The 13,425-nt window shown below is 42.2% G+C and overlaps 1 long non-coding RNA gene across 1 annotated transcript; it reads right to left on the reverse strand.

Moving 5' to 3' along the window:
- Positions 1-36: 36 nt before the first annotated feature.
- LOC136060926 (uncharacterized) lies at positions 37-1,246 on the reverse strand. Its single transcript, XR_010623404.1, has 3 exons — positions 1,154-1,246; positions 537-721; positions 37-106 (listed from the first exon to the last, which is right to left on the reverse strand). It is a non-coding gene; the product is annotated as an uncharacterized LOC136060926 (long non-coding RNA).
- Between the last annotated feature and the right edge of the window lie 12,179 nt (positions 1,247-13,425).

A 13,425-nucleotide genomic window follows, 5' to 3' on the forward strand; every position in this document is an offset into this window, starting at 1 on the left:
TTGGGGACAGGCAGGTGTCAGCGGATCTTTGGTTTCTCGTTGGCTTCCTCAGAGATAGGAGATGCCCAGATTTGTGACGTCCTTAGCACTTGCCAAGTATCTGAGTCTAGAATGAAAAAGTCAAACAATGAAAAGATCGGTAATAAAAGCATCCTTTCAAACATCCAGTGTAGCTGAAGGAGGCTGAACTCTTCTGCTCGTGAGCACTCAGATTGTCAGCTGACCTAAGATGTGCCCCAGCCTGGGGCAAAAAACACAGAAAACTGCCAATAGGCAAAGAAAGGGCAACGTAGGGGCTCTGTGTGCTCACAGCTGTTTTAGGAAAGACCCAAAGTTTTGGAGCCAGAACTCGTTCCTAAAAGTCAAGGCCTACTTGGCTCCTTGGATACCTGATCATCTCTGAATTTGCACTAGAGATTTTCATTAGCCCTTGAAGGATTCATTTCCTCTGAAACTCCTAAGTCTGTTGAGACCTCAGCTTTGTGGTCACATTTGGCCAAAATCAGTCAAGGTGTTTAAAGTGCTTGTTTACTCACCAGCAGTAGTGCAATAGCCTGTTTGTCTGAAACTGAAGCCTGCACACACTTCTTCAAACTGATTTCCATTGCATTCATGGCAGGCGTTGTGATGAATGGAGATACTGCATCCATAAACTCATCAACAGATCCAAAGATAAACCTTTCCATTATTTTCTGGAGGAGTTCGCAAGGCAAAGCTGTAGCTGGAATAAAAGTATAGAAGAACCAAGCAGGAGAACATGAAAATTAACCAAACTCACTGAAACAAACTATTCTTGGATGCAAAAAAATAAAACATGTGCATGTATATCGTTATATGGTGTATTTTGCTGCTGAAGTGCTTACAGCTTCTGAGCTGTGCAGATTGTGTAGTGGGGACAGTTGGACGTGGTGTATCATATTGATGTACTTTCTGAGAAACCCAGGTATCCCTGAGCCCCCCGGCAGTGCCATCCGTGCCTTGTTCACTCAGAACTTCTACAAGAGAAAGAATTGCAGTTCCAATAGACAACAAGAACCGTTGAAGAGCAAATTTGAAACAATTAGGAGGAATGATCCTTTGACTGTAAATTGTTTTCACATTGTGAAGAGCTCCATGGATTGTTTAGAGGTTGATTAAAGCCAGTGGTACTTACCAGAATGGCAGAACACTGCCAGCATGGCCAGCACTAGCAGCAGTGCCAGTTTCATTCTGGAGACGATCTCCTGCTGTCTACTGACAATTGACCTGAAAGGCAAACTGGACTTGCTTTAGAGACAGAGCACTTCTATATATCAGACATTTGGGTCTGATCCTCCCACTGGATGATGTGACCAATCATGTCACTTTGTTGGCCTTGAACCTTGCTGGGCTGGACAACAAGTGTCGATGAAGTGCCAGCATCCCCTCTGGAAGCTCTGCGTGTCTGCCCCTCCTGCTTGGAGAAGCCTTGCAGTCGAAGCTGGAGCACGGAGCTCCTGCAGACCAAATGCCATGCTGGAGGTCTGTGGCATGCTGGTTTCAAAGATGGAAAGTGTGGGGGGATAGGAAACCCCTTAAACAATGTGTGGCCAGGGGAAGGAGTGGAAAACAACTTACAATTCTCTCAGCAAGATGCCCATCAGCCACTCTGAGCTGGAGTAACCATAGAGTCACAGAATCACAGAGTCAGAAAGATCTCTAAGATCACCAGGCCCAACCACCGGTCCACCCTGACCATGCCCACTGACCACCTCCCTCAGTGATGGTGTTCTTGAACACCTCCGCGGACAGTGACTCCACCACCTCCATAGGCAGCCTGTGCCAGTGCCCCACCACTCTTTTGAAGAATAAACTCCAACCTGATATAAATAAGGGCTGACCCTCCTTCTTTCTATAGGCGCCTAATTTGGCTGTTATACTTATTTTTCCCTTTGCTCTAATAGAAACAGCAGGATTTACAGTGATGGCTCAGGAAACAGCCAAAGCCATCAAGGTGAAGTCCCTGGGCCCCTCCCAGGAACAGCAGACACAAACCTCATGGCTTCCTTCCCAGAAGCAGGAGCAGGGACCCTGACTTTCTGATCAGCATCCTCCTCTTCCTTCCCACCCACCCCTCACTCAAAGATTAGGATACTTTGGAGACAAAAGAGAGCTGAACAGATGTCTTACAGCCATGTTTAAGAGTGCAGAATGGCTTGAGGAATAGCTGAGCAAATAGGATGAGCTGCAAGATATGTGTAAAAGTTCTCTAAAGAAAATAAGTGTTTTTCTCAGAGTAACACTCCTCCAGGCCATTGGCTTTGCCATATTTCCTCATTTTTGTTTGTCCATTTGTGTCATTCTGTACTGCCAACAGCTTCAATATTATGCTTTTAAAAATAAATAAATAAATAAATAGAACAAAGATTGTAAAATATTGAAATCTTCCCATAGGTTTCTTGTGTGGATCAAACCCATAATGCAAACATTTCACTGGCAAGCAACAGAAATCCAGATTTGGCTTATACTCATTCGAGATTTCAAGGTTTGTTGTTCTTTTCATGCAGTGATCCAAATGGCAATGGTAGATGTTTCAAGATTGGTTTTGTCTGACAGGAGATCATTAGCAAGTGCTTTTAAACCCCACTTCCCAGCATTTTGAGTGCTACTGTAAATAGTTGCCTTGGATTACATTTCCTACTCGTTTTTCTCTCTCTGAATGAAATATTTGCCTGATAGAGGATGAGAGTATCTTGAAACCTATACTGAGGAGTGGAACCCTTTGTACTCAGCATTCATATTCACAAAGAGGCTAACTTTCCTAAAAATGGACATGCTTACTTTTGGGAGAATGGAAGTACACACAAATTGTGACGTTAACGATTCCTATGGCAGATCCAAATTAAACTAAGATATCCTGAGATGCTATACTATCACTTCTTGTGGGACTGCGTTTCCTTCCACATTTCATTCTCACTCTGCAGACTTGTGTGATAATTACCGACTGTCTCAGGGTCATCTCTGAATTAAGAGGGGAAGAAGAACTGGTGATGTCTTTTTGTTAGGACCAAGCGTTTGCTTGTTTCCCTGTCCATTGTCCTGTATTCATCACGTTTGTGTATGGTGACACTGGTGGCAAAATGATCACTCTCTGCTAAATACAGAAAGAATTGTATTTGACTGATTCCTCAGTGGACCAGGAAGTACACTTCACTTTTTCTGAGCTGGGGTACCTCATCAGTTGCAGCAAAAATGATAGGCTACACGGGCTCTATATCTAAATACAATGTTTGTTTGTAGGCAATTCTCTCTTCTGCTCTTAGTTTCTATTATCAGAGCAGTGCTTTGCTATAATAACTGGATTCAAGTAGCACTACTTGCCTTCAGAAAGGCCTGTTGTGATCCTCCACGAAGATGTCAGCACCTGGACTTTAAGGTGCTTTGCTTGAGGACTTGTCTGTGTGTGTTGTGCAATGCATAATAACTCTATACAATAATTATGTTATTTACTCTTTGACAAAACAAATGGTATCTTGTCCTAACAGCAAAAAGGAGAAGAAAAAGAAGAAAACCTTTATATATAAAAACAGAAAAGAGAGATCATTTTAAAACACCATCTGAAGTTTATTTTGAACTAGGATTTCACCTCTAAAGAAATAAGATTTAAAATACACTGGAAGCTGACAGGGTGCTGTATTCAGCACATGGAGTTGAGGCAGACAGCTGCCACCATCCTGTTTCTCTCCATTTTTTATGTATGTATTTGTAGCTTTCCCAGATGCTTTGGATAGGAACAACTGGAAGTTGTTGGAGTGTTGTCATCAAATTTATTGAATATTTGGTTTAAACCTCTGTTCGGATATGTTTCTGAAACAGAAAGAGCAGTGAATGTAGCAAACTCACTTCAAAATAAATAATGTAAAAACATACAAATCTTTAAAAATACACGACCACAGAGGAAACACGAATCTATATGAGCTGTGAACTGAACTTATAACCTCTGGCAGGACTTGTGTGAGGACAAAGGCTTGGTCTTACACCTGCAGGTGCTCACAAGGTCAGTACACATCGTGAGTTCATGGGCAAACACTAACAAAGACCAAATGTGTCACATAGGCTGAAGTCTTGCTTGCTATTATCTAGAAGTTTTCTTTTTCATCTTGGCATTGTTCCTAAAAACACACCTGCATGAAGCAAGATGCTTCTTCCATCAGGGGAGTTGGTGTCTCCACAAAGTGACACAAGAGGGGAGTTATTAATTTTAATAACAATATGAATATTGAATATTCTAGAGGTCTGACTGGGAAGTGTATCCAAACAAAAAGAACATTCCTTTTGACCAAAAACTACCAGTCTTATTGTTTCTACCTCCCACTTCCTAGCTATGACAACAGTGGGCATGCCACTCCTAAAGGCCCCACCATGTCACCTGTGGCTGTTAACAAGATACCTGAGGAGTCCATCCTGCTCAGGAATGGGAACTTGGGTTCATAAACGATTCTCTGGATTTCATCCTTCTCAATAATGCACTTCTGGCTTTTACAGAAAAGTGATTTTCCCACCTCTTTCCTTTCTTTGGGACAGTGTGTAACTGTAGGTCTCTGCAACCACTGGGAAGGGGACATGGAGACGTGCCCAAGCATTTTCACTGTGCTCATCATTCAGGTTGGATATTATGAAAAGTCTCTTCTCAGTAAGAATGGTGATGCACTGGCATGGGCTGCCCAGAGGGGTGGTGGAATCACTGTCCCTGGAAGTGTTCGAGAACTGTGGGGACGTGGCGCTGAGGGATGTGGTTTAGTGGTACGGTGGTGATAGGTTGGGGGTTGAATTAGACGATCATAGAGGTGTTTTCCAACCAAAATGGTTCTGCAGTTAACACAACTTCTGTCTCACCTGTCTTAAATTGTATTTGCATGATTACAAACTTGTATGATAACAAGTTCTTCCTCCCCACTGCCTCAACTTTAGTTAGGGAATGTTTAAGTTAAAATATTTGGATGCTCTTTGTCCAGAACCTGGCACAAAGCTGCACAGTTATAAATGTTTATTATTTGTGAGAATAATAAAAAGAACTTATTACCAGCAGGTTGACAAGGGCCTTTAAATGCTCAGGAGAAAGCTCATCAATACATTTCTTTAGCTCAGTCAAAGCAGCTGAAGTCGTCTCATCAACGTTATATCGAGAAATTGGCCCAGCATGCAGCTGTTCTACAGAACCTTCAAGAAGTGTCTGAAGAAGGCTAGGGACAATCTCATGAGAAGATCCAGCACCTGGAGTATGAGATACAAAAGGGAATGTAACAAATCTTTCTCTTGCACAGCTTCAGCTTCTCTGTGAATATCAAAGCCTACCTGTAATAATCATTTTTTCCTCCTCCCTCTGAAGTTGTCAGCATTCTTAGATGTAAGTAAACTGAAAATGTTTCTACTCTCTTAATGCCTTCTTTCTTCAAGTCCAAATCTTTTCAGCCTTCCCAGCTGCCTGTAAAGCCTAATTTTGCTTTTAAGGTTACCATACTGTTATTCCAAAACCTCACTGCAGGGCTGCTCATACAGTGTTATCTCCTTCCTGTATTTCCTCTGTATAAGCTGTCTTTGTTTAGTTATCGAGCCTTGATTTAAAAATAAAAAATAAAAAAAAGTATGACTAAGTTTTTATTAGTATTATTATCAGTATTTTAAGTTGTAACCCTTCTAATAAAATCTTTGTGAGTTTTCCCCTTCTTTTGTTATCATCTTTGTTAATTTATGAGATGTAATGGGAGAACCACATTAATTAAAATCCATATTCTTTACCTGCTGTCATTAGATCTTTAGGCTCTTTAGCTGATGCAGTAATTTAAGCTATTGTATCTATGTACATCATGTTCCTGATCAGCCTGCTCTTTCTCTTTTTGCAGTTCCACATTATCATGCTTTTGTTTAATGACCTCAAAAGGATTAAGTAGGCTATTACTTCAACCAGCACCACCTCACACATTGAGTTACATTATCTCTATTTTTATTTGCATTTTTACCTCCCAATTTTACTTCTTTCCCCACATTTGTTTTGTTTTCTGACACTTTGCCATCAGCATTAGACATCAAATTATGCGTCCTTGTGCCCAGGAGCCAAGACTAGAAGTAGCAATTGGTAGTAGTAGTTACCTATCATTAGAAAGAGTTTGGGTTCATATTGCTAAAGATTGAGTCCCCACGCCTGATCTAGTCTCTGGAACCTGCAGGACAGATCATCTAATCTAGTGGAGGTATATCGTTGCTGATTCATTCAAAGGAGATCCCAGGGTGAGTACTCAGAAACTGGCCACCGCATTGCAGTGTGCATACGTCGTATTCTGAACCCACTCAATGTTTTTAATTAGCAAAACTTACCAAGTGAGCTGCAGCAAAGCATGATGATGAGGAGCACAGCACCAGTCAGCTTTGTGGCAGTAAGAGCCATTTTTTTGCATATTATGCATTAAGCTGTGAATGCCACTGAGCTTCCTTTATAGCTTAGTGCAAAAACCTGGGATGTATATGTGGGGGATGGTCCCAACAGGTCATGCAGCTGTGCTAAGATTGGATCAGGGCCATGATTGTTTGTGAAGCGGATAGATGAAAAATCTGAGTGACCTCTGCACTCATTAATTGCTGTTGTTGAACTTGGAGCAGTGAACATACTGCTCTGTTAGTGAGAGTTCACACTGACATTACATGTGAGACGTACAGCTTTGGAAGTTCAGCACAACCAGTGAGATTGCTCTGTTCTCTGCAACATGAGCATCCAGTGTACTTCATCTAAGTCATTTTATTCAAGGCCCTTTTTGAGCTCAAATTCCTACCTTCTGATACGGTTTCACAGATGTTGTCACTTTTCTTGCATTATTATTTTCATTTCTATTTTATTATCATTTTTCTTGTTTCTTTTCTGTAATTTCCCTTCTCATAGTGTCTCAAACAAACGTGTCTCTGTAAACAGCACCATCTATGGTCTGGCTAAAAAAGAGAAAACTGACACATGAATAAAAATAGCTACAAATCAAGGAAAGACATTTTCAATAGCTTCTTCTATATAGCTTTTCAGGTGCTCTACAGACAAATGTGCATCTTCCTCATTAAGGGGCAAAGAGATTGCTTCCACCTGAACTAGCACCTGAATCAGCTTTGCTGATAAACTTCAGAATGCTATCAACTTGCCCATCTTAAACTAAAAACAAGTGAAGCACGTTCTAAAGGTAAAAATTCAAGGACTGTCAGCCAGCTGAAGCAACATTCAGCAGAGACAGCTAATTCTTGAGTTATAGACATAGTTCTACTAGCTGGCAGACAGGTAGGATAGTTAGGCTTCCGCCTATTCCTTCCTCATAGGGGAAACCTCAAACAATTGCCACTATTCCATGAAAAGTACTTTCTCATACCTCAGTCAACAAGTCGGTTTAATAGCTTCCAAAACATGTTGGTGCTACATCATTTTTTTTTCACGTGGCTGTACAATACAGCATAGATGGAGAATAGCTGTTACTGTTGCACCATGGAAACCTTCTTGTCCTATCCATGTTTGTACACAGAGGTGCTGAATTTGCTATGGAGCCATCCGATTTATTTGTCTGGCCTTTTTCAAGAAGAGTTGCTTTTATGCCATAGTTTTGTGTTGATGGTTGGACTAAATTATCTTAGTGGCTCTCCCAGCCTTAACATTTCATTGGGAACTTTCTGCAATATTTTCAAATAGCACATCATTTCTCCTTGTGCTGACTGGTTAATGACAGCTGTAAATGTGAACACATTCTAGAGAAGCAAAGTAAGGATAGCCCAAAGCCAATTGTCATCCTATCATTTAATAACAAAGACTGATTAGCAAAGACAGCAACTGCTTTTATTTTATTGAGAAACCTTAACAATCTGAAGACAGGGTTGCAGATCCTAGATTACACAGTTCCACAGAGTGGAAATTCATGTCCAGGAAATAGAGAAAGATGAGAAGATGGAAGTTTGGGTCAGTCAGCATTTGGAGTCATCACACAGTAAGGTCTTGGAATCGTTCCTGCTCTTCACAGTGTTTTAGCAGGTTGTCCTATGAAAGAGCAAGAACAGTGGATGCAGACATAGAACAAGGGAAAAATGCAGAGTTCCCTAGCCTGTTTTGTGGAACCATCACAAACTTTCTCTCCTTAACTTTCACCTTAACTTTCCCCTTTCCCTTGCATCTCTAAGGTCTCCTACCCTAAATCTCCTCCAAAGGGTCTCCCTTTTGGGCATAGTGCTGGACAGGGAAATCTCTTCTCAGTCCCAACCAGCTTTCAGCTGCAATTTTCAGTGAAGCTCTTGTACAACCCTCTCAAATCAATTATGATGCTGAAATCTCAGGAGACAAGGATGGAAATGAATATATACGTTCACAATTATTTTTGTCCCCATTAAAATAGCATTTAAGCCTTGCTCCAAGAAAAACAAATGAACAAAACCATGGTCAGAATCAAATTACCATCAACTCTACTTTTGCCTCCTTCAGCTCTTCTGAGTGATCATCTGCACAGAGCTTTAGCTGAGTGGCAGCAGTTCTGACTGAAGGAGAAGACCCCACATAGGGCTCAATGAACTCCAGGTATTGATCCAAAGGGTCATGGAGAGCTGACAGCACAAACTTACGCAGAGTATCACAAGCAGCAGATGCTGGAAAGGAAGAACACAAGAACAGGCAGCAATCAGTGACAATTAGAGTCAAAGGATGCTGTACAGTCTTCAATAGCCGTAATTTGTTGAAATGTATTTCTTCAGGGTGATCACTCCCTGGCAGACACATGAAAATAGGAGTCCAGGCATAAGTGATGCTAACTAGAAAAGCTGTGTACCTTCATGGCTGGAGAACTCGTCTGGGATGTTAACATTTAGAGCTCACCTGAACAAGGAATCCATCACAGCCAGACTGCATCTATGAGCCCATAGCAGTTCAGACTCCCCAAAAAACACAAAACCTGTTAAGGCTCCTGCATTTAGGATGGCTGCAGAGGAGAAAAACTGCTTCCTATTTAACTATTTTCCAGGCTGAAAGCAGAAATGGACAAAGTCATACTTACGAGAGCAGCTGTAAGACGCCAGGGCAGCCAGCAGAAAAACAACTGTCAGCTTCATGGTGGCTTCTGCTGCACCCAGTTCCCAGCACAGCAGCTTTAGTCTTCCTGGAGAGCTGACATTTATACAGGAAGCAGCAGGCTGTGCTCCTCCTTTGACACTTATGTCAGTCAAGCAGAATTATCTTCACAGCTACCCTGTATTTACTTACAGAGAAAAGATGCCAATACCCTTTTTCCTTTATTCATGAGCCGCATATGTTGTTTTTTTTTCTTGTTGAGCAATGTACAGGGAAATGGCTTTCACTGCCATAGTGAATAAATCAGGGGGCTCTTTCTCCTTCTCTCCATAGAAGCAATGAAGCAGAGGCAGTTCTCTTAAACCAAGTGACAAACCCATTGCTGGTCTCTTCATGGCACAGGCTGCCCAGAACAGCTGCAGATTCCCCATCACTGGAGGTGATCAAGGCTAGCATATGTGGGCCCTGGGTGGCCTGATCTGGCAAGGCTGCCTCTGCCCATGGAAGGAATTGGACTAGATGGTGCTCAAATTCCCTTTCAACCGCAACTGCCACATGCCTCCATGGATGCATGACCTCTGGGATGGATCGTGGTCAAGCCAAGAAGTTGCTCCATAGACTGGAATGATTTGCACATACAGCCCCAAGCAGTTGAACTGAGACCCCACACTCATGGAGCTCAGAGAGGGAGCAATGGGCCCCCTTAGCTCAGCTCTGTTGGGAATGAAGAGCCCAGCTGAGGCTGATCAGAGCTATCAACCCCTCGGGACCTGACTGACCACCTCACCATTGGCTCTAAATTAAATTCAGATGGCTGACTCAGGTGGAGACATTTGTACTGTAAGCAGCTGAAATTAACTGTTAGGAATACTGCTACAGCTCACCTCAATGGTTTGTGGCAATTGTTAAAAACTTATTTTATATACTCTTCACTTTATTTATCCACCACTAGGTAAAAAAAAAAAATCAGAATACTTGTAGATATATGCTTGCCAAGATTCATAGTCCTGTACATGGTAAGGGCTGGACAAACTTCTTTCATGGAGTGCATTTAGTGTCAGAAAAAACACTGGGTGTTTTCAAATCTGAAAACATAGTAGAGAACATAGAGCTGAAAATACATTGTTAGCATGGCAAAAATAGCTAGGAGTGTGCTGTATATAGCCTAGCACTTGGGCTGGAGACACTTAGTGTGAGAAAAACATCAAGGTGTATGCTGGTAAGAAAAGGACAGCAGTTAAATCTCCAGCCTGGAGCAATACTGGACAGATATCAGCAGGGGCAGTAGGTGGGTACTGGGGAAACAGGAGAGCACTGAATCCATTGAAACTGGAGGTGTGGAGGGCTGCTGTTCTGTGAAGGAATAATTTGCAGTAGGAAATGCCACGGTAAGGAAAAAACAAGCACTGAATGCTATTTTGTTGGGTTGTTTTCTCTCTGGTGCAGGTTGGACAAGATAGAAAGCAGGCAGATAAACAGCTTAACTTCCCCATTCTCATTTAAAATCCAAACACTGAAAGATTTACCTAAGTTTCACAAAACTAAGTCTAGAAGCAAGTGTGATTGTGCACAGTGACAAATGCAACCCTTCCTTGTGTGCTTTTCTTGTCTTAACAGTGCTGTGGTGCAAGCTGTGGTCACTTGAGAGCAGTGTAAAGACACGAGAGTTGGTGTCAGGTAGCTGGGCCAAATCCTGATTTGTGCTGCACGTTTGAGGCAGCATTACAAAATACAAAAAATGCATTAAGAGAAAAGCTTAAACTTCCTACAGGACAAAAGCAACAAGCTACAACCACCTTCTTAGTGAGAATTTTAAGTTAAAGGGCTCAGTAAACACACCAAGGCAAGAAATAGCAGAATTTGGTTTGGCATGTCCCAAGAGGATTGTTCATTTGTTTGTTGTTCTAGGAATCAACATGTAGTGCAGTGCAAACAAGTACTGTGGAGGAGAGGCAGCCACCTGCACCAAAAGGTAGCAGCAGGTGGAGAAAGCTCTTGGCACTTGGAAATGGAAAGTTACAACAAGTTAGAAATGCTGACTTCTCTAGTGAAGTCAGCCATTTCAAATTTCATTTCAGACCCTCTGCCATTTCAGCCTGGGAAGATGACAGACCATCATTCAGATCATCAGGAAATACTCTCACACTCCCCAGGCTTCTGCCAACGCCCTTGAAGGATATAGCTGTTGCTGCAATGCTCTTTCTTCCTGAGAGCTATACACTTCACAGCAGCCTGTATACCCAGCCAGCTCCCAGAGCAGCTCCACTTTCTCCACAGTTGAGATCTCTTCGAGTTTGGGCAACAGCTACTGTTCTTGTACTCAGAAAGTAAAGGGCTACATTGGACAGAGCCATTCTCCTTTGTCAGCCCCTCCTCCTAAAAGTGGAGGCCAAAAAAGGCATTAGCCACACTGAACACACAACCAGGTTTACTCTGAGGAGAAAACACATTCAGATATTTAATACAGGAAGAAGAATGCCAGAGTAAATAACGAGTGTAAGGAGGCAGAGGGGAACGGTAAGGCTTTGGCTAGGACACCAAGCTCTCACGCACACTTTTAAGTGACTTTGAATAGTACTCAATCCTTAAACTTAGCTTTTCAGCACCTCTGAAGCCAACTGGGAACCAGGTATGGCACCTGGCTCAGGATCCCACCTGTAAACAGACATGAAATAAGTGCTTTGACAGGTCAGTGCTATTTTGAAACTGCTTGGAGAGGTCCTGGTCCGTATTTCTAAACCAGTCCTGGGCTGCTGAGCAGACAGGGCAAGAAAGATAAAAGCCCCTCTCCTTTCCCTACTCAGTTGTTCTAACAAAGCTTGAACTACAAGCACTTATCAGAGCTAGCTGCTTTTTCCACTTACTTGTAGAAGATTGCAAAAAGTCTCACTCTGCTTACCTTCAACAGCAAGTCTGAAGCATCTTAGAAGCAAAACTCTCTGATGATTCTGTTGAAGATGGTGGTTAAGAGTAAAGTGGCTCTGTAATAATCCTTTGAGTGCTCTCTTTAGGGGTCTTCTCAAGGTCAGAATCTCTCATCAGTGTCAAGATACGATGGCAAAAAAAAAATCAGTTACAGATACCATGATTGTTGCTAATCTTAAGTGGTCCATGAAGACTGGAAGCAACTTTTCTCTTTGCCAAGAATCTGCTTTCTCAACTTCTTGTTTGGCCAGTATTCCTTGTTCACAAAGGTGAACATGACACTCAGCGTGGTTAGAGAGATTGTTAAACAGCCATCCCACCCACCCTTCTTCAGGCTTCCCAGACATGAGGTCTTCTCTTGCACACACTGATAAAGCACCTGAGCAAGATGGGTACACTGAAAAAGCCATGACAGCCAGGTTGCTCTTAGTTCCCAGCTCACAGGTACCTGGGAGAACAGAGGGCATTCACACAATGCAGTGTCTGGAAAGCCTCTGGTATTGAAGTGTTTTGCTCATCAAGTCAAAACCAACAACAACATGCTTTTGAATTCTCCAATAGAATTAAAATCATGCTGCCCAACACCCTCCCTTCCTCTTTCCTTTCTGTTCAATAAAGCACTGCAAATCACGGATAGCCAAGTTCACTCATTTAAGAAATACTGCTGCATACTTGCTCTGCACTCACGCTTCTCTGGATACCTGTTGGCCCCTAGCTGCAGGGAAGGTAGGTAGACAGCCATTCTGTCATCTCTGATTTTATTAAACTATCATATAAAGCAGAACAGACAACAGAACCAAAGAACTGACAGACAGGAGGAGGGAAAACTGAATGCAACCAAGAATTTGAGAACAGAAACAACCTGAAATGACTGTTTTCAATTAAAAAAATCTGCCTGTGTATATTTGCTGAAATTCAGACCATGGGGAAGACATTCACCAAGAGAACGGCATCCAAAGGAAGCTCATCTCAGGGTCCAGTGCAAACCTAAAACCAGACAGCACCATAAAACACATGCACTCAGAGCTCAGGAAAGTCTGCCTGAACAAGCAGGAATCAGAATTAAGAAAAATGCCTGAAATCAAGAGCTAAAATAGCTTTCTTAAAATCTTCAGGTTGTTGCTTCCTTGAATTCCTACTTGTGGGGTTTTTTGGTTTGTTTGTTTTTAAATACCAGCACTGTGGTTGTATACTGTGGCTAAAGTTCCTGCTCCATTCAGCAATAGCAGTTCTGAATATATACAGAGAGATAAACTGTTGCGAATTACAGGAGTGTATTTCTGGGAATCTGTCATCATACCAAGCAGTCTTCTTCCCAGTTCCCAGCAACAAAACACCAGTAAATTGTTCAGCAAATTGCAGGTTTATCAAAGCATGAATCTTTCCTACTATACAGAGGAATTTCTTCACAGGCACCACACATCTGTCTCAAGGAAACCGTGTAAAATACAACACAGGAGGACAGG

This window comes from Cyrtonyx montezumae, unplaced genomic scaffold, assembly GCF_038088225.1.
Source record: "Cyrtonyx montezumae isolate F1298 unplaced genomic scaffold, pur_monq_1.0 scaffold_10, whole genome shotgun sequence".
In the NCBI taxonomy this organism is placed as follows: domain Eukaryota; kingdom Metazoa; phylum Chordata; class Aves; order Galliformes; family Odontophoridae; genus Cyrtonyx; species Cyrtonyx montezumae.